General features: G+C 47.1%; 1 protein-coding gene across 2 annotated transcripts in view; it reads right to left on the bottom strand.

Moving 5' to 3' along the window:
• Positions 1–17,964, bottom strand: part of TAMM41 (TAM41 mitochondrial translocator assembly and maintenance homolog) — a 124,780-nt gene that overhangs the window by 15,418 nt on the left and 91,398 nt on the right. Inside the window, exon 8 of one of the 2 annotated variants that reach the window (XM_055109497.2) lies at positions 1–17,964. This exon is cut by the window's right edge and continues 13,510 nt beyond it. The exons of the other annotated variant lie outside the window; for it this stretch is intronic. The gene's annotated coding sequence lies outside the window, so the exon portion shown is untranslated. 2 annotated transcript variants of the gene reach the window in all.

Genomic DNA, 17,964 nt, shown 5'->3' on the forward strand with positions numbered 1-17,964 from the left:
TCCTGTTGGCTTACATTATTATTATTATTATTATCATTATTATTTTGAGACAGAGTTTCACTCTTGTTGCCCAGGCTGGAGTGCAATGGCACGATCTCGGCTCACTGCATCCTCCGCCTCCCAGGTTCAAGCGATTCTCCTTCCTCAGCCTCCAGAGTAGCTGGGATTACAGGCACCCACCACCATGCCCAGCTAATTTTGTATTTTTAGTAGAGATGGGGTTTCTCCATGTTGGTCAGGTTGGTCTCGAACTCCTGACCTCAGGTGATCCGCCCGCCTTGGCCTCCCAAAGTGCTGGGATTACAGGTGTGAGCCACCATGCCCAGCCAGCTTACATTATTTTTGTTATCATGTAACTCAAATATGTATATCATCAAACTAAATATAAACTCCTTAGAGGCTTGTAGCTTTTAAGCAGCTATAAAACACAAACACATTTGCGGCAAAACATAAGCAATACCACAAAGTCAGCAAAGTTGAAATTAACAATATTAACTTGACATGACAGATGATGCGATTTTGTGAAACTAAGTAGCTGTTCCAAATGGAGATATGGAGCTGACTGGTCGCTGGGCTCCTGTGGTTTTCTTATTGCCATGGGCCATTTGACAACGTAACTCTTCCACTTTTCTTCTCCATTCAAACCACTGTGCACACTTCATTCACACCACACGTTACTCACAAATGAAAACTGCTGCTGCTCTTATGTCATTTAGCTAGGACAATTAAAATTGTTCCAGGTGGCCCCAATGCCACTGTAAACACAAAGGCAAAAGCAGAGCTTGAAATTAGATGAAAAGGTCGTTCAGATGAGCCACGACTTGAACATGTCCATTTTTAAAAGAACATCAAAAAGATTAACTTTTTAAACATCTCATAGAAAACCATAAATTCCTAAGAGTACATTTGTAAACTCCAGTTTCAGAAATCATGAGAAAGTAATTAGGAGCATAAGCCGTGGAGTTAAAAAAAGAAAATCCTGGTTTTGAATCCCAACTCAACCCCTTTGCTCGTCTTAGAACCTTGAACAAGTTATTGAGTATCTCTGAGCCTTAATTTTCTTACCTGTGAAATGGAACAATAATACCCATCTTTTAGGAAAGTTGTATTAAACAAGATGATGTGTGTAACTGGTCAATACATGGTGCTAGTTATTGTTCCCGATGTCCTATTCAACTTTCAAATTGGCTAATGTTTTTGCCTGGTTCATACAGCCAGCTGGCCACAGAGACAGCGCTGGAACCAGAGCTCTAAGCCCTGGCCCTTAGGAGTACCCACCGACCTTTTAGGGCTGTGCTCAGAGGGAGTTGCTGTATCCGAGGGGTTTATACTCTGTAGACAATCACTCCATTCCTGGGTAATTCTGTGGATGATCCTCCCCAAAAATGAATCCCACTTTCCCCTACTTGACAACTTCTGTCCATCCCCTATTCCTCATACCTGTGGTTCTCACAGTGGGGTTTCCTGACCAGCAGGAGACATGGCAGAAATGCAAATGCAGATTCTCAGGCCTCGTCCCACACATACTCAGTGGGTGGTGGCACCCAGCAGCCTGTGTTTCGGCAAGCCCCCGCTTGACCCTGACGCAGGCTGAAGTTTGAGAATTACTGCATTCTAGGACCAAGTCCAAGTTCTTAGCACAGCATCCAGTGCTGCCTGTTCTGGGCCCAGCCCACCTTTTGGCCCCTTCACCCATCACTCCTGAAAGCACCTTCCACTCCAGCGACATTAGACTCTACTCTCTCATGTCTCCAACATGACAAGCCCTTTTGTGCCTCTATGCTTTGGTGTATGCAGGGCAGTTCCCTCTACTGGGCATTTCTTCAAAAGGTCTCCTTCTCTTTGAACCCTTCCCTGATTGCTTAAGGCTGAATCTGTGGCTCTCCAACTTTTCTGTCACCTTCTATTACTACCACAGTTACCAGACTGTACTGTCACCAGAGTTACATTCTTGCCTCCTCCCCTGGATGATAAGGTCCTTGTGTTTGCAGCAGCTAGTGACCAATCCATATCCACTCTCCCCTTGCCCTAATCAGAGAATCTGGATTTCCCAGCTCCCTTGCAGAGAGGAGTAGTCAAATGACTAAGTTCTGGGCAATGAGATGTGAGCAGAAGCTGATGGCTCCAGCTCTCAAGGGCTGGCTCTTCCCTCCTGCCTCCTTACAGTGAGTGGACATGCCGTGGCCATCTTGCAACCATGCAGTGAACTTAAGGATAGAAGATGTGTTAAGGGCCGGGTGCGGTGGCTCACTCCTATAATCCCAGCTACTCGGGTGGCCGAGGAGGGAGAATTGCTTGGACCCGGGAGGTGGAGGTTGCAGTGAGCCAAGATAACACCACTGCACTCCAGCCTGGGCAACAGAACAAGACTCCATCTCAAAAAAAAAAAAAAAAAAAAAAAAAAAAGAGACATGTTAAGGATGGAGCAAAAAGATGAGTGAGGATACTGGATATTCAGGATGTTGTATGCTCACTGCACCAACTCTGGACCTTTATCCCCAGACTACAGGTTCCCAGAGACTCAAATAAATTCCTTTCTTATTGGAGCCATTGTTTCTTTCCCCCAGCTTCTAACAACGCAGTCTCAGGGGCAAGACTGTGTTTTATTCACTGCAGAATCCAGAGCCTGGCACAGAGCCTGACTCATAGCAGATGCTTCACGCATGTTTTTGGAAGGAAGGAAAGAATGAATCCTTCCTTATTATTTCTGCTACAAGAGGAATCAGAGCTCATGTATTGGGCCTAAAATTACTTTCTTGGAGACTCTGGAAAACCACATAAGGCAAAAAACAAAACAAAACCAAAAAAAACACCCCAGATCTTTTACATTTTATTTTAAATTAAAATGTCATAGTTTTAACTTAGACCAGAATAATATTATCCCACCATTGGACAGAAAATAGGTGTTAAATGAAGACGCGTGTCATTACTGCTGAAAATCCCTCAATAGTTGCTCACAGCCCTTAAAATAAAGTCCCAAATCCCTAGTGTTTTCTGGCTTCTCACTGCTTTTTCTTTCTTTTTTTAAGTGGATATAATTGCAGATTCATAGGTGGTTATAACAGATGATACAGAGGGGTCCCATGTATCCTCTGTATCATTTGCCCCAATGGAAACATCTTGCACAACTCTGGTGCAACATCACAAGCAGGATATTGCCATTGACACAATCCACCAATCTTGGTTTTCCCCAGTTTTACTTGAATTCATGTATGTGTATATGCATATTTGTGCATGTGTGTGTCCTAGTCCTTTTGTGCTGCTATGACAAAATAGCTTAGATTGGTAATTTCTTTTTCTTTTTTTTTTTTTGAGACGGAGTTTTGCTCTTGTTGCCCAGGCTAGAGTGCAATGGTGTGATCTTGGCTCACCACACCCCCCACCTCCTGGGTTCAAGCCTCCCGAGTAGCTGGGATTAGGGGCGCCCGCCACCGCGCCCGGCTAATTTTTGTATTTTTAGTAGAGACAGGGTTGCACCATGTTGGCCAGGCTGGTCTTGAACTCCTGACCTCAGGTGATCCACCTGCCTTGGCCTTCCAAAGTGCTGGGATTACAGGCGTGAGCCACTGTTCCCAGCCTGACTGGTAATTTCTAAGGAAGAGAAATTCATTTCTTACAGTTTTGGAGGCTGAAGTCAAATATCAGGGCTCCAGGCCGGGCGTGGTGGTTCATGCCTGTAATCCCAGCACTTTGGGAGGCTGAGGTGGATGGATTACGAGGTCAGGAGTTCGAGACCAGCCTGGCCAACATGGTGAAACCCCGTCTCTATTAAAAATACAAAAATTAGCCAGGCATGGTGGCGCATGCCTGTAATCTCAGCTACTCAGGAGGCTGAGGCAGGAGAATAGCTTGAACCTGGGAGGCAGAGGTTGCAGTGAACTGAGATCACACCATTGCACTCCAGCCAGGGACAGAACAAGACACCGTCTAAAAAAAAAAAAAAAAAAAAAAAAAAACCAGGGCTCTGGCACTGGTGTCTGGTGTGGGCTACTGTTTCCAAGATGGTGCCCTGTTGCTGCGTCCCCACACAGCAGAAGGTGGAAGGACAAGAGAGCTGAATTCACTCCTTAAAGCACGACCACAAGGGCACTGAATCCCATTCGTGAAAGTGGACTCCTCATGACTCGGTCACCTCCTAAAGTCCCCACCTCTTAATACCATCACCTTGGGGACTAAGTTATCCCCTTATCCTCAGAGAATACATCCCAAGATCCCCAGAGGATGCCTGAAACCATGGCAATCAGAACACATTTCTCTTCATGTCTTCCACCCACTAACTAAGCACTTATCATTCACTGTGGCCATAACTTTTGCGGTTTGAAGTGCAACAGCAAAACCAGCACAAATTTCTTTTTCCTTGTCCCCAGTTTCATGGGGAGAAAATTTGTTTTTACCATAGATCTTGGCAACTTCGGCGTATGATTTTTTTGTTCTTTCTTTCTTATGTTGGGAACTTTCACCTTGTCACTTAAGTGGCTTCTCTTTGGACTATCCCAATTGCCAGCATCGCTACTCTGGTGCTTAAGGTTGTTATTAAGTAAAATAAGGGTTACTCAAACACAAGCACTGGGATACCTGACAGTCAATCTGATAACCCAGATGGCTGCTGGATGACTAACGGGCAGGGAGCGTCTGCAGCACGGATATGCTGGACAAAGGGACTATTCACGTCCTGAGCAGAACGGCACAAAATTCCATCATGCTGCTCAGAACAGCAATCGGTTTAAAGGGTATGGGATTTTCCATTTAACATTGACCTTGGCAAATAAATAAGGGGGTCTACCGTATGCATTTTAGAGGAACACACACATTTAGACCATAAGAGTGCATGTGTGTATTTAGTTCATGTGTGTAGGCCCATATATCCAATTCCACAGTCAAGACTCAGAACGTTTCCATCACCGCAAAAATCCCTTGGGGTGTTCCTTTGTAACCCCCCTCCCCTCCCCTCCCACTGTGCCCTCTCTCCTCATCCCAGACCCCTGACGACCACCAATCTGTTTTCCATTCCTAAATTGTTGCCATTTCAAAATGTTATATGAGTGGAATCATACAGTATGCAACCTTATAGTACTGGCTTCTTTAGCTTGGCCTAATTCCTTGAAGATTCATCCCAGTTGTTACATGCATCAGTAGGCCTTTCCTTTTATCACGGAGGAATCCTCCATGGGATGGAAGGACCACAGTTTGTTTAACCACTCACGTGCTCACAGACACTGGCACGATTTCCACTTGCTGGCTGCTGCAAATCGAGCTGCTATGAACATTTGTGTATAAGCTTTTATGTGAACATGCCCATTGCTTGCTTTTTTTTTTTTTTTTTTTCCCGAGACAGGGTCTTGCCCTGTTATGCTGGAGTGCAGTGGCATGATCATAGTTCACTGCAGCCTTTAACTCCTGGACTGAAGCAATCATCCTACCTCAGCCTCCTGAAGAGCGGGGACTACAGGTGTGCACCACCACACCTGGCTAAGTAAAACAATTTTTTTTTTTTTGGTAGAGACAGGGGTCTCGCCATGTTGTCCAGGCTGGTCTCGAACTCCAGGACTCAAGCGATCTTCCTGCCTTGGCCTCCCAAAGTGCTGGGATTGCAGGCATGAGCCACTGTGCTCAGCGACCCAGTGCTTTTTGAACCCTTCCTATGACTGGGGAGCTCTCTCCCTTATAAATGCTGCCTACTAAAGACTAAAGCCAGAAAAACTCATTTTCCCAACTTCCCTTACATCTGGGGAGTGTAGGCCCCCCCAACCAGACACAGCCACGCAAGATTTTACGCAGAAGTGAGCAGTGTGAGGAAGCAGGCACTCCAAAGAATCCATCTGAAGACAAGGATGAGAGCAGAGGCCACCAAAAACTTTTGGGGATCAGCAATAATGGAGGTTTGCGTGTCCATGTCGCTGAAGCCAGTGAGCTTCGGGGTCTATACCAGCAGAGTGGTGGCAGTGGAGTCTTTGCTGAAAGTCCTGTGGGGTGGTTTGGGCATTGTTTCTGGTCCCATGGTCCTCCAAACCCCATTCTCTGGCCCTTTCAGAGATGTAAATTACCTAATAATCTCTTTTTTTTTTTTTTTTTTAAGATGAAGTCTCGCTCTGTTGCCCAGGCTGGAGTGCAGTCGCACAATCTTAGCTCACTACAACCTCTGCCTCCAGGGTTCAAATGATTCTTGTGCCTCAGCCTCCCAATTAGCTGGGATTATAGGCACCCACCACCATGCTGGGTCAATTTTTGTATTTTTAGCAGAGACGGGGTTTCACCATGTTGGCCAGGCTGGTCTCGAACTCCTGACATCAAGTGATCCACCCGCCTCGACCTCTCAAAGTACTGGGATTACAGGTGTGAGCCACCCTGCCTGGCCCCTAATAATCTTCTGTAAATCTATTTTCTGCCTATATAAGCTGGAGTGGATTCTCTTGTTCACAACTGAGAGCTCTAACCAGCCTCCCTCCATCGCCTCACTTCTGGCCACTCTTACCCTCAGTGCTCCCACTATACAGCACCGCTTTCAGTTTCCTGGAGGTACCTTAGGGCATCAGGTGCTTCCCGTGGCACAGTGGAGCCTCTTCACTTACCTGCCTCCCTCATGGAACTGCAGACCTAGTATCCCCAGCCTCTGTCACCCTTCCATTGCCCTCAGTATATGCTCAATCCATGCCCAAATGAACCAATCGCTCATCTTTATCACTGATGAGATAAGAACAAGCCAGTACAACCATAGCCAGTGCTATTATGGTTGCCTTCTCACTCTGCACTACAGTCCCCTCATCTATAAATGGAGTAACACTTAAAATTTTTTATTTTTTATTTTTTGAGATGGAGTTTTTGCTCCATTGCCCAGGTTGGAGTGCAATGGTGCGATCTCGGCTCACTGCAACCTCCGCCTCCTGGGTTCAAGCGATTCTCCTGCTTCAGCCTCTCAAGTAACTGGGATTATAGGTGCCCGCCACCATGCCCAGCTAGTTTTTGTATTTTTAGTAGAGACGGGATTTCCCCATGTTGGCCAAGCTGGTCTCGAACTCCTGACCTCAGGTGATCCACCCATCTCGGCCTCCCAAAGAGCTAGGATTACAGGCGTGAGTCACCATGCCCGGCCAAGAATAACACTTCTAAGAGAAGCACGGTTTAAAAGTTAGTGGCAGCCAGGCACAGTGGCTCACACCTGTAATCCCTGCACTTTGTGGGGGCCAAGGCTGGTGGATCACGGGATGTCAGGAGTTTGAGACCAGCCTGGTCAACATGGTGAAACCCCATTTCTACTAAAAAAAGAAAAATTAGCCAGGCATGGTGGCACGCACCTGTAACCGCAGCTAGTCAGGAGGTTAAGGTATGAGATTCACTTAAACCCAGGAGGTGGAGGTTGCAGTGAGCTGAGATCCTGCCACTGCACTCCAGCCTAGGCGACAGAGCAAGACTTTGTCTCAGAAAAAAAAGAAAAGAAAAGAAACAGAAATAAAAGGGAAACAGAAAATAGGTTGGGCATGGTGGCTCACGCCTGTAATCCCAACACTTCAGGAGGCCAAGGCAAGAGGATTCCTTGAGCCCAGAAGTTCAAGACCAGACTGAGCAACACTGCAAGACCTCATCTCTACAGGTAATTTTTTTTTTTTTGAGATGGAGTCTTGCTCTGTTGCCCAGGCTGGAGTATAGTGGTGCGATCTCGACTCACTGCAACCTCCACCTCCCAGATTCAAGCGATTCTCCCGCCTCAGCCGCCCGAGTACCTGGGATTACAGGTGCCCACCACCACACTTGGTTAATTTTGCATTTTTAGTAGAGACGGGGTTGCACCATGTTGGTCAGGCTGGTCTCCAACTCCTGAACTCAGGTGATCTGCCTGCCTCAGCCTGCCAAAGTGCTGGGATTACAGGCATGAGCCACCACACCCGGCCTACAAATAATTTTTTAAAATTAGCCAGGTGTGGTGGTGCACACCTGTAGTCCCAGCTACTTGGGAGGCTGAGGCTAGAGGATCACTTGAGCACAGGAGGCCTAGGGTGCAGTGAGCCATGATCGTGCCACTGCACTCCAACTTGGACAACAGAGTGAGACCCTGTCTCAAAAAATAAATCAATAAAAGGGGAACTCAAAGAGATATTAGTATATCCATGCTCATAGAAGCATTATTCACAATAGCCAAAAGGTGGAAGCAAAGCAAATGCGCATTGATAAATGAATGGATAAAAAAACTGATCTATGCATACCACGGAATATTATTCTATCTCAAAAAGGAAGCGAATTCTGACACATGCTACAACATGGATGAACCTTGAGGACATTATGCTAAGTGAAATAAACTAGTCACAAAAAAACCAAATACTGTATATTTCCACATCTATGAGGTACCTAGAGTAGTCAAATTCATAGAGACAGAAAGTAGAATAGTGGTTGCCAGGAGCTGTGGGAAGAGGAAATGGGAAGTTATCATTTAATGGGTACAGAGTTTCAGATTTGCAAGATGAAGAAAGATCTGTGGATACATGGTGGTGATACGGGCATAGCTGTGTGAATGTATTTAATGCCACTGAACTGTACACTGAAAAATGATCAAGATGCTAAATTTGAAGTTATACCTATTTTATCAGAATTTTTTAAACATTAGTGGTAAACTACAGTTAATTACCACTTCATATTCACTGAAATGGCTAAAAGCAAAAAAGCCTGACAATACCAAGTGTTGACAAAGATCTGAAGAAATTGGAACTCTCATATACCGTTTGGCACTTTTTATAAACATTTAAAAATTTAGGCCGGGCGCGGTGGCTCACGCCTGTAATCCAAGCACTTTGGGAGGCTGAGGCAGGTGGATCACGAGGTCAGGAGATCGAGACCATCCTGGCTAACACAGTGAAACCCCGTCTCTACTAAAAATACAAAAAAATTAGTCGGGAGTGGTGGTGGGCGCCTGTAGTCCCAACTACGCTGAAGGCTGAGGCAGGAGAATGGCGTGAACCCAGGAGGCAGAGCTTGCAGTGAGCCGAGATCACACCACTGCACTCCAGCCTGGGCGGCAGAGTGAGACTCTCTCAAAAAAAAAAAAAAAAAAAAAAAATTTAAACATGCACTTACCACATGCCAGAAGTGTACAGTGAGCTGTTTACCCAAGAGAAATGTAATGTTACTAGAAGACTTGTGCACAAATGTCAGAGCAGCTTTACCAATAAGAGCCAAAAGCTGAAAATAAGTTAAATGTCCATCAACAGATGGACATCAAGAGATAAACAAATTGGGGAATATTCCTGCAATGAAATACTACTGAGCAATAAAAGAACTACTGATACACACAACATGGGGGAATCTCAGAAACACTATGCTGGGGGAAAAAAAACATATATCAGAGGCTATATGTTCTAGGATTGCTATTTATTTATTTATTTATTTTTAAGGCAGAGTCTCTCTCTGTTGCCCATGTTGGAGTGCAGTGGTACAATCACAGCTCACTGCAGCCTCAAATGATCCTCCTGCCTCAGCCTCCCGAGTAGCTGGGACTACAGGTGCACATCACCATGCCCAGCTAATTTTTTGTATTTTTTGTAGAGACAGGGTCTCAGTATGTTGCCTAGGCTGCTCTCGAACCCCTGGGCTCAAGTGATCCTCCTGCCTCGACCTCCCAATGCACTGGGATTATAGGCATGAGCCACTGTGCCAGGCCCATGCTGTATGATTCCATCTATATCTAGAAATTCTAGAAAAGACAAATCTAATCTGTGGTGATAGATATTAGATCAGTGGTTACCTGGAATAGGGCTTAGGAGAGACAGACTACAAAGACGTGTGGTAGAACTTTATTTATTTATAAGACGGAGCCTCCCTCTGTCGCCCAGGCTGGAGTGCAGTGGTGTAATCTCGGCTCACTGTAGCCTCTGCTTCCCAGGTCCCAGCAATTCTCCTGCCTCAGCCTCCCGAGTAGCTGGGACTACAGGCGCACGCCACCATGCCTGGCTAATTTTTGTATTTTTAGTAGAGACGGGGTTTCGCCATGTTGGCCAGCTGGTCTCCAACTCCTGAACTCAGACAGTCCACCCACCTTGGCCTCCCAAAGTGCTGGGATTACAGGCATGAGCCACCATGCCCGGCCAGTGTGATGGAACTTTCTAGACTGGTAGAAATAATTTATATATTGATTGGTGGTTACATAGGTATATGTGATTGTCAAAAGTCTTTGAACTGCACACTTAAAATATATCTAAATTATACTTCAAAGATGGGGCACAGTGACTCACACCTGTAATCCCAGAACTTCGGGAGGCCGAGGTGGGATGATCGCTTGAGCCCAGCAGTTCAAGACCCCTGGGCAATATAGCGAGACTCCATCCCTACATAAAATTCCAAAAAACTAGCTGGGTATGGTGGTGTGCGCCTGTAGTCCCAGCTACTCAGGAGGCTGTGGGAGGACTGCCTGAGCCCAGGAGGTTGAGGCTGCAGTGTGCTATTATTGCGCCACTGTACTCCAGCCTAGGTGACAGAATGAGACCCTGTCTCAAAAAAATTAAAAAATAAAAAATAAGTTATAGTTCAATAAAGTTGAAAAATATTAGTGGGACGCAGATGAGAAGTGTCTATTCAAGTCTATTCAATGTTTACTATTTATTTATTTATTTATTTTTTGAGACAGGGTCTTGCTCTATCCCCTAGGCTGGGGTGCAGTGGTTCAATCTCAGCTCACTGCAACCTCTGCCTCCTGGCCTCAAGAGATCCTCCCGCCTCAGCCTCCCGAGTAGCTGGGACTACAGGCACACACCACTACACCTGGCTAATTTTTGTATTTTTTGTAGAGATAAGGTTTCTCCATGTTGTCCAGGCTGGTCTCAAACTCCTGGACTCAAGCAATCCACCTGCCTTAGCCTCCCAAAGTGTTGGGATTACAGGCGGGAGCCACCACGCCCAGCCTCTATTCAGTATTTATGAATCAAACACGAGTATCTCCCTCTTCAGCCTCAAAGTAATTCACATGTCTCATTATTGTTATTAATATTTTCTGTACTCTTTTATTTATCTATTTTTTTTTTTTTTGAGATGGAGTCTCGCTCTATCACCCAGGCTGGAGTGCAGTGGCATGATCTCGGCTCACTGCAACCTCTGCCTCCCAGGTTCAAACAATTCTCATGCTTCAGCCTCCGAGTAGCTGGAACTACAGGCGGCTGCCACCACGTCTGGCTTTTTTTTTTTTTTTTTTTTTTTTTTTTTTTTTTTGTATTTTTAGTACAGTGCAGTGGTGTAATCCCTCCTACCTCACCCTCCCAAGTAGCTGGGACCACAGGCATGCACCGCCACGGCTGGCTAACTCTTTTATTTTTAGTAGAGAGGGGGGTTTCACCATGTTGCCCAGGCTGGTCTCAAACTCCCGACTTCAAGTGATCTGCCCCCCTCAGTCTCCCAAAGTGCTGGAATTACAGGCGTGAGCCACTGCACCTGGCCTGTTTTTTGTACTCTTAAATGCAGCAGTGAAATAACAGAGAAAGAAAAGGAACAGAAACTGACATTTTTGAGAGCTTTACTTTCTGTAGGCGCTATCAGAGGGGTCATGTGGATGGTGTGGTGGAGAACGTGAGATTTGTATCTGTGACAATGAGAGCCTGGAGGTCCCTGGGGTTCCTGCTTGGAACTTTCCCATGTGTTATCATTTAACCCTCAACACCCTAGGAAGTAGATTTTTTTTTTTTTTTTTGAGATGGAATCTCACTCTGTCACCCAGGCTGGAGTGCAGTGGTGCCATCTTGGCTCACTGCAACCTCTGCCTCCTGGGTTCAAGTGATTCTCCTGCCTCAGCCTCTCGAATAGCTGGGATTACAGGCATGCACCACCATGCCTGGCTAATTTTTGTATTTTTAGTAGAGATGGGGTTTTGCTATGTTGGCCAGCCTGGTCTCGAACTCCTGACCTCAAGTGATCTGCCCACCTTGGCCTACCAAAGTGCTGGGATTACAGGCATGAGCCACTGCACCCTGCTAGAAATGGATTTTTATTGCACTCATGTTTACAGTTGAGCAAAGAGGCTCGGATTTGTTAAATTACTTCCTTGTCACATAGCCAGTAAGTGGTGGAACCAGGACTTGAACCTGAAGGTGTCTCTAGAGTCCATAATCTTGTGACTACAAAACTGGACACTGGAATCTTGTATTCATAATCCTTGGGTCCTGGCCACCAAAGCCTGTTTCCTGTGCTTTACAGTGATCAGGGTCTCCAGGAGAGCCCTCGAATTCTGTGCAACGCCAACCTACATGAGTAAGACATGGAGAAGCCAGTCCATTGTTTAGTACTAGAGTTGTTCAGGCTCTGTTAACTGACCTTTCTTTCTGTTCTCTTTCTTTCCTTATTTGTTTTTATTTAGTTGTGTTCAACACAAATCAATTCCATACCATGAAGTTACTATGAATCAGAGCATAAATACACAAACACAACGTGCAATGAGAAACAGATGCAGGACACCCAGATATGAAGCGGAAGGGAGGGCTCATTCACACCCACAGTGCCTGGAGATCCGCTGGGTCTGCTTGTTTGCATGTTGGCTTCTAGGGATGGCAGAGCTGGCTTTGGTTAGTGAGACCCACTGTGGCCATTTGGATACCGGAAATCTCTGCATGCATGTGTACTCATGTGAACCAAAGGCTTCATGGAGTGTCTATTTCTTTTTCTTTCTTTCTTTTTTTTTTTTTGACGGAGTCTTGCTCTGTTGCCCAGGCTGGAGTGCAGTGGCACGATCTGGGCTCACTGCAAGCTCCGCCTCCCGGTTCATGTTATTCTCCTGCCTCAGCCTCCCGAGTAGCTGGGACTACAGGCGCCTGCCACCACGCCTGGCTAATTTTTTGTGTTTTTAGTAGAGATGGGGTTTCACTGTGTTAGCCAGGATGGTCTCAATCTCCTGACCTCGTGATCCACCTGCCTCGGCCTCCCAAAGTGCTTGGATTACAGGCGTGAGCCACTGTGCCCAGTCGGGAGTGTCTATTTCTAAGAAGGTTTCTCTGGACTGGGGCCATTGTGAAAGATTAACTTTACAGAATTGAGCCTACTTTAGGCTCAAGACTAACCCTCTACAGTAACCCTCAGGTTCTAACCATTGAGGGACAGGGCCTTACTCTGTTGCCCAGGCTGAAGTGCAATGGTGTGATCATGGCTCACAGACTGTAGCCTCGAACTCCTGGGCTTAAGGGATCCTCCTGCCTAAGCTTCTTGAGTAGCAGGGACTACAGGCGCATACCACCATGTGCAGCTAATTTTTGCATTTTTTTTTGTGGAGATAGGGCCTCACTATGTTGCCCAGGATGGTCTTGAACTCCTGGGCTCAAGCAATTCTCCTGCCTCAGCCTCCCCAAACTCTGGGATTACAGGTGTGAGCCACTGCGCCCAGCTTCCTCTGAAATATTGACTGCTACTGACAGATCTGGAGAATACTGACATCATTCTGGTGGCTGAAGTCTTGTGGCTTGGATTCACATCCTAGCTCAATAAAATCTGTTTGAGAGCCTGGGTATCCACAAGCTAAAGTCCAGTCTATCCTCAACTCACCAGGTGCACAGGCTGACAACAGTTTTATTGGTCAGGACTCTTTTTCATTCATAAGGAGACTTTATTGATGCATGGAACTGGCATGTTCAGAGGGAAACTCCTCTAGATGGGGCTCGCTCCTGTCCCCAGGCCTCCATCCCTCTCTCCTTCTCTCTCCCTTCTGGAGGGCTTTATCTGGCAGTGCCAGGCTGGATAATGTCTAGCCTGGACAATAAGACATTGTCCAGGGAGCACAATGTCAACCACAGGTCCAGGGTGCACACTCTCATCCCACAATGCCCGGAGGAAGAGGAAGAGTCCTTTCCAGAAGCTTACAGATGATACTTTTTTTTTTTTTTGGACACAGAGTCTCACTCTATTGCCCAGGCTGGAGCGCAGTGGCGCGATCTCAAATCACTGCAACCTCTGCCTCCCGGGTTCAAGCAATTCTCCTGCCTCAGCCTCCTGAGTAGCTGGGATTACAGGCATGTGCCACCACACCTGGCTAATTTTTGTATTTTCAGTAGAGATGGGGTTTCACCATGTTGGCCAGTCTGGTCTTGAACTCCCGACCTCAAGTGATCTGCCCGCCTCGGCCCCCCAAAGAGCTGGGATTACAGGCATGAACCACCGCGCCTGGCCAAGACTTTTCCTTATGAGCCCAAGCAGCATCTTCTTGGACATCCTTAGCTCTGATTTGGCCCCACGAATAGCACTGAGCCAAATGCCTCGGGAGGTAACCCTGTTGTGTCCAGTCAGAGCCTGCCGTGCTGGGGCCAGGCCTACCGAACCTCATGGTTGAGAATGATAGAGAATGAATCTCTCTGAGGACAACCAGGGCACTGTTGGCAAAAGACAGGGCCAACCCTGGAAGGCCACCAGCGTATTTCCTCCAGAGCTGCATCCTCCGTACCTTGAACTGACCGGCTTACCCCCGAAGTGTGTCAAGTCTGGACATTGCTCAGGCCTTAGATTGTGAAACTCCCTGCCGCATTTGCCACTGCTGATCCTTCTTGAAATTCTCTACTTTAATGGTTCTTGACCCTGTCTGTCTTCTGACTACGTTAATGTGGAGAATTTTGCACTTATCGATAGCCAGGGGGTTCAGATATGATGGGTATGAGACTGGGGTAGGGTTCAGGTGTCTGTTTGCTTACAGAGAGTCCTGGGTGACTTTGATGCAAGTAGCTCCAACTAGGAACCACTAGGCTTCTGTGGCATCACCCTCTCCTGGCCCACTGTGCAGGTATTTACTGAGTATGTGAGGGACACTCAGGCAGGTGCTGAGCATCAGAGATGAACAAAACAAGGTCATTGTGTGTCCGGAGTTAGTTCCTTCCGGTGGGTTTGTGGTCTCACTGACTTCAAGAATGAAGCTGCGGACCTTCGCGGCGAGTGTTACAGCTCTTAAAGGTGGTGTGTCCGGAGTTTCTTCCTTCCAGTGGGTTCGTGGTCTTGCTGACTTCAAGAATGAAGCCATGGACCTCGGTGGTGAGTGTTACAGCTCTCAAAGGTGACATGGGCCCAAAGAATGAGCAGCAGCAAGATTTATTGTGAAGAGCGAAAGAACAAAGCTTCCACAGCATGGAAGGGGACCCGAGTGGGTTGCCGCTGCTGGCGGGGGGTGGCCAGCTTTTATTCCTTTATTTGTCCCTGCCCACATCCTGCTGGTTGGTCCATTTTACAGAATGCTGATTGGTCCATTTTACAAACCTCTAGCTAGCCACTGAGCGCTGATTGGTGCGTTTTACAATCCTAGCTACAGAGTGCTGATTAGGGCATTTTACAATCCTCTTGTAAGACAGAAAAGTTCTCCAAGTCCCCACTCGACCCAGGAAGTCCAGCTGGCTTCACCTCTCAATTGTTCTTACAAAGCTTTTTTTTTTTTTTTTTTTTTTTGAGACAGGGTCTTGCTCTCTATCACCCAGGCTTGAGTGCAGCTGTGCAATCATAGCTCACTGCAGCCTCCAATTGCTGGGCTCAAGCGATCCTCCTGCCTGACCCTTCAGAGTAACTGGGACTACAGGTGCTATAGGCGCATGCCACCATGGCTGGTTAATTTATATTTTTTAATTTTTTGTAGAGATAGGGTCTTGCTATGTTGCCCAGGCTGGTCTTGAACTCCTGGGCTCTAGCGATCATCCTGCCTTAGCCTCCCAAACTGCTGAAATTGTAGGTGTTAGCCACCATGCCTGGCCCATATGAAGCTTATATCACAGTGGGGGATGTTGAGAGAGACAACTAAATAAGTACATGTCCGAAGGGGTTCAGATAGTGCTGTGAACTATCAGGATGAAGCTGATAGGAGGAATGAAGAAAGTCAATCAGGATGAAGTGATGGGGGAATGGAGAGCTGTCTTAGATAGGATGCTCAGCACTGGCTGCCCTGGCCAGCGCAGTGGCTCATACCTGCAATCCCAGCACTTTGGGAGTCAGAGGCAGGAGGATCACTTGAGCCTAGGAGTTCAAGACCAGCCTGGGCAACATGGTGAGACCCCCATCTCTACTAAAAATACAAAAAAAGAAAAAATAGTGGGGCATAGCAGTGTGGCTTGTAGTCCCAGCTACTTGGGAGGCTGAGGTGGGAAGATCATTTGAGCCTGGGAGGCAAAGGATGCAGTGAGCCAAGAATGCACCACTGCACCCCAGCCTGAGTGACATAGCAAGACTGTATCCAAAAAATATAGGCCAGGTGCAGTGGCTCACGCCTGTAATCTCAGCACTTTGGGAGGCCGAGGCATGTGGATCACAAGGTCAGGAGATTGAGACCATCCTGGCTAACATGGTGAAACCCCATCTCTACTAAAAATAAAAATTAAAAAAAAAAAAAAAAGTGGGCGTGGTGGCGGGCGCCTGTAGTCCCAGCTACTCGGGAGGCTGAGACAGGAGAATGGCATGGAGACAGGAGGCAGAGCTTGCAGTGAGCTGAGGTTGCGCCACTGCACTCCAGCCTGGGCGACAGAGCAAGACTCCGTCTCAAAAAAAAAAATAAAATAAACTGGCTGTCTTGGGAGGTGATGAACTCCAGGAGGAGCAGACCTAAAACAGGAGTGTGCTTGGTGCACCCCAATAAAGAAGGAGGTTGTATGTCTGACGTGAAGAAGGAAGGGCAAGGGGCGAGGAGGCCGATGACAAGATAAAGGGGGCATGGCCAGATCCCACTGAGTGCTTCAGGATGCAGCAAGGAGACCAGATTCATTCTCAGTGCAAGGGGCGGCCTCGTGTTCTCCTCACATCCCTGTCCATCTCTGTTTTTTGCCAGCTGCTGTTTCTTCACCTGCTCCTAAGTGCTGCTGTTCTCCCAGCTCCTCTCATTCTACCTGCAGGAATCTTGGTTACTTTCACGTGGTAACCGAGACCCCCTGCTCCTTGGCTATGGACTCAGGTATCAAACACTGGCAGGACCCTCTGTCTGTATATCCTGTGGGTTCCTCAAAACTTGCACAAAGCCACCCAGCATCATCTGTCAATCTCCTCCACTCCCTGTGTCTCCAGCTCAGCTACCAACATGACCCCCTACCCAGGCATCTAATCTAGAAACCCAAGTGTCACTATGACTTCCCCCACTCCTCACCAACTACTGCCAATGCATTACCAATTCTTTTTAAAAATTTTTTCTTCTTCTTATTTTTTTAGGCAGGGTCTCGCTCTATAACCCAGGCTGGAGTGCAGTGGTGCAATCATGGCTTACTGCAGCCTCGACCTCCTGGATTAAAGTGATTCTCCCACCTCAGCCTCTCGAGTAGCTGGTGCAGTCCATCATGTCTGGCTGATTTTTAAAAAAATTTTTTGTAGAGAAGGGGTCTCTTTATGTTGCCCAGGTTGGTTTTGAACTCCTGGACTTAAGTGATCCTCCTGCCTTGAACTCCCAAAAATGCTGGGATTACAAACATGAGCCACTACATCCAACCACCAACTCTTTTTAACCTCTGAAACATTTCTCAGATCTCTCTCTCTTTTTTTTTTTTTTGAGACAGAGTCTTGCTCTGTCACCCACACTGGAGCGCACTGGCATGATCTTCTGCCTCCCTGGCTCAAGTGATTCTCCTGCCTCAGCCTGCCGAGTAAGTGGGATCACAGGCATGAGCCACCATGCCTGGCTAATTTTCTGTATTTTTAGTAGAGACAGGGTTTCACCATGTTGGCCAGGCTGGTCTCGAACTCCTGACCTCAGGTGATCCACCCGCCTCGGCCTCCCAAAGTGCTGGGATTACAGGCGTGAGTCACTGCACCTGGCCTCAGATCTCTCTTTTCCTCACTGTCCTTCCTTCTAGGATTCTGAACTGATGACCACAGCTCTTCCCTAGGGAGCTGCAGCAACCCCTAATCAGAGCCCCTGCCCTCAAATACAGGCCTCCCCTCCTCCCCTCATCCTGCTCTTCCTGACTTTGGCAGACACCAAAGCCTGGATAACAAAGGGTGGACTCAGGGTAGAAGCAGAGAGGAGACTCGGCCTAACACACACAGGCTTTCTGCATCCAAGGC

Source organism: Pan paniscus, chromosome 2 (assembly GCF_029289425.2).
Source record: "Pan paniscus chromosome 2, NHGRI_mPanPan1-v2.0_pri, whole genome shotgun sequence".
Lineage (NCBI taxonomy): Eukaryota > Metazoa > Chordata > Mammalia > Primates > Hominidae > Pan > Pan paniscus.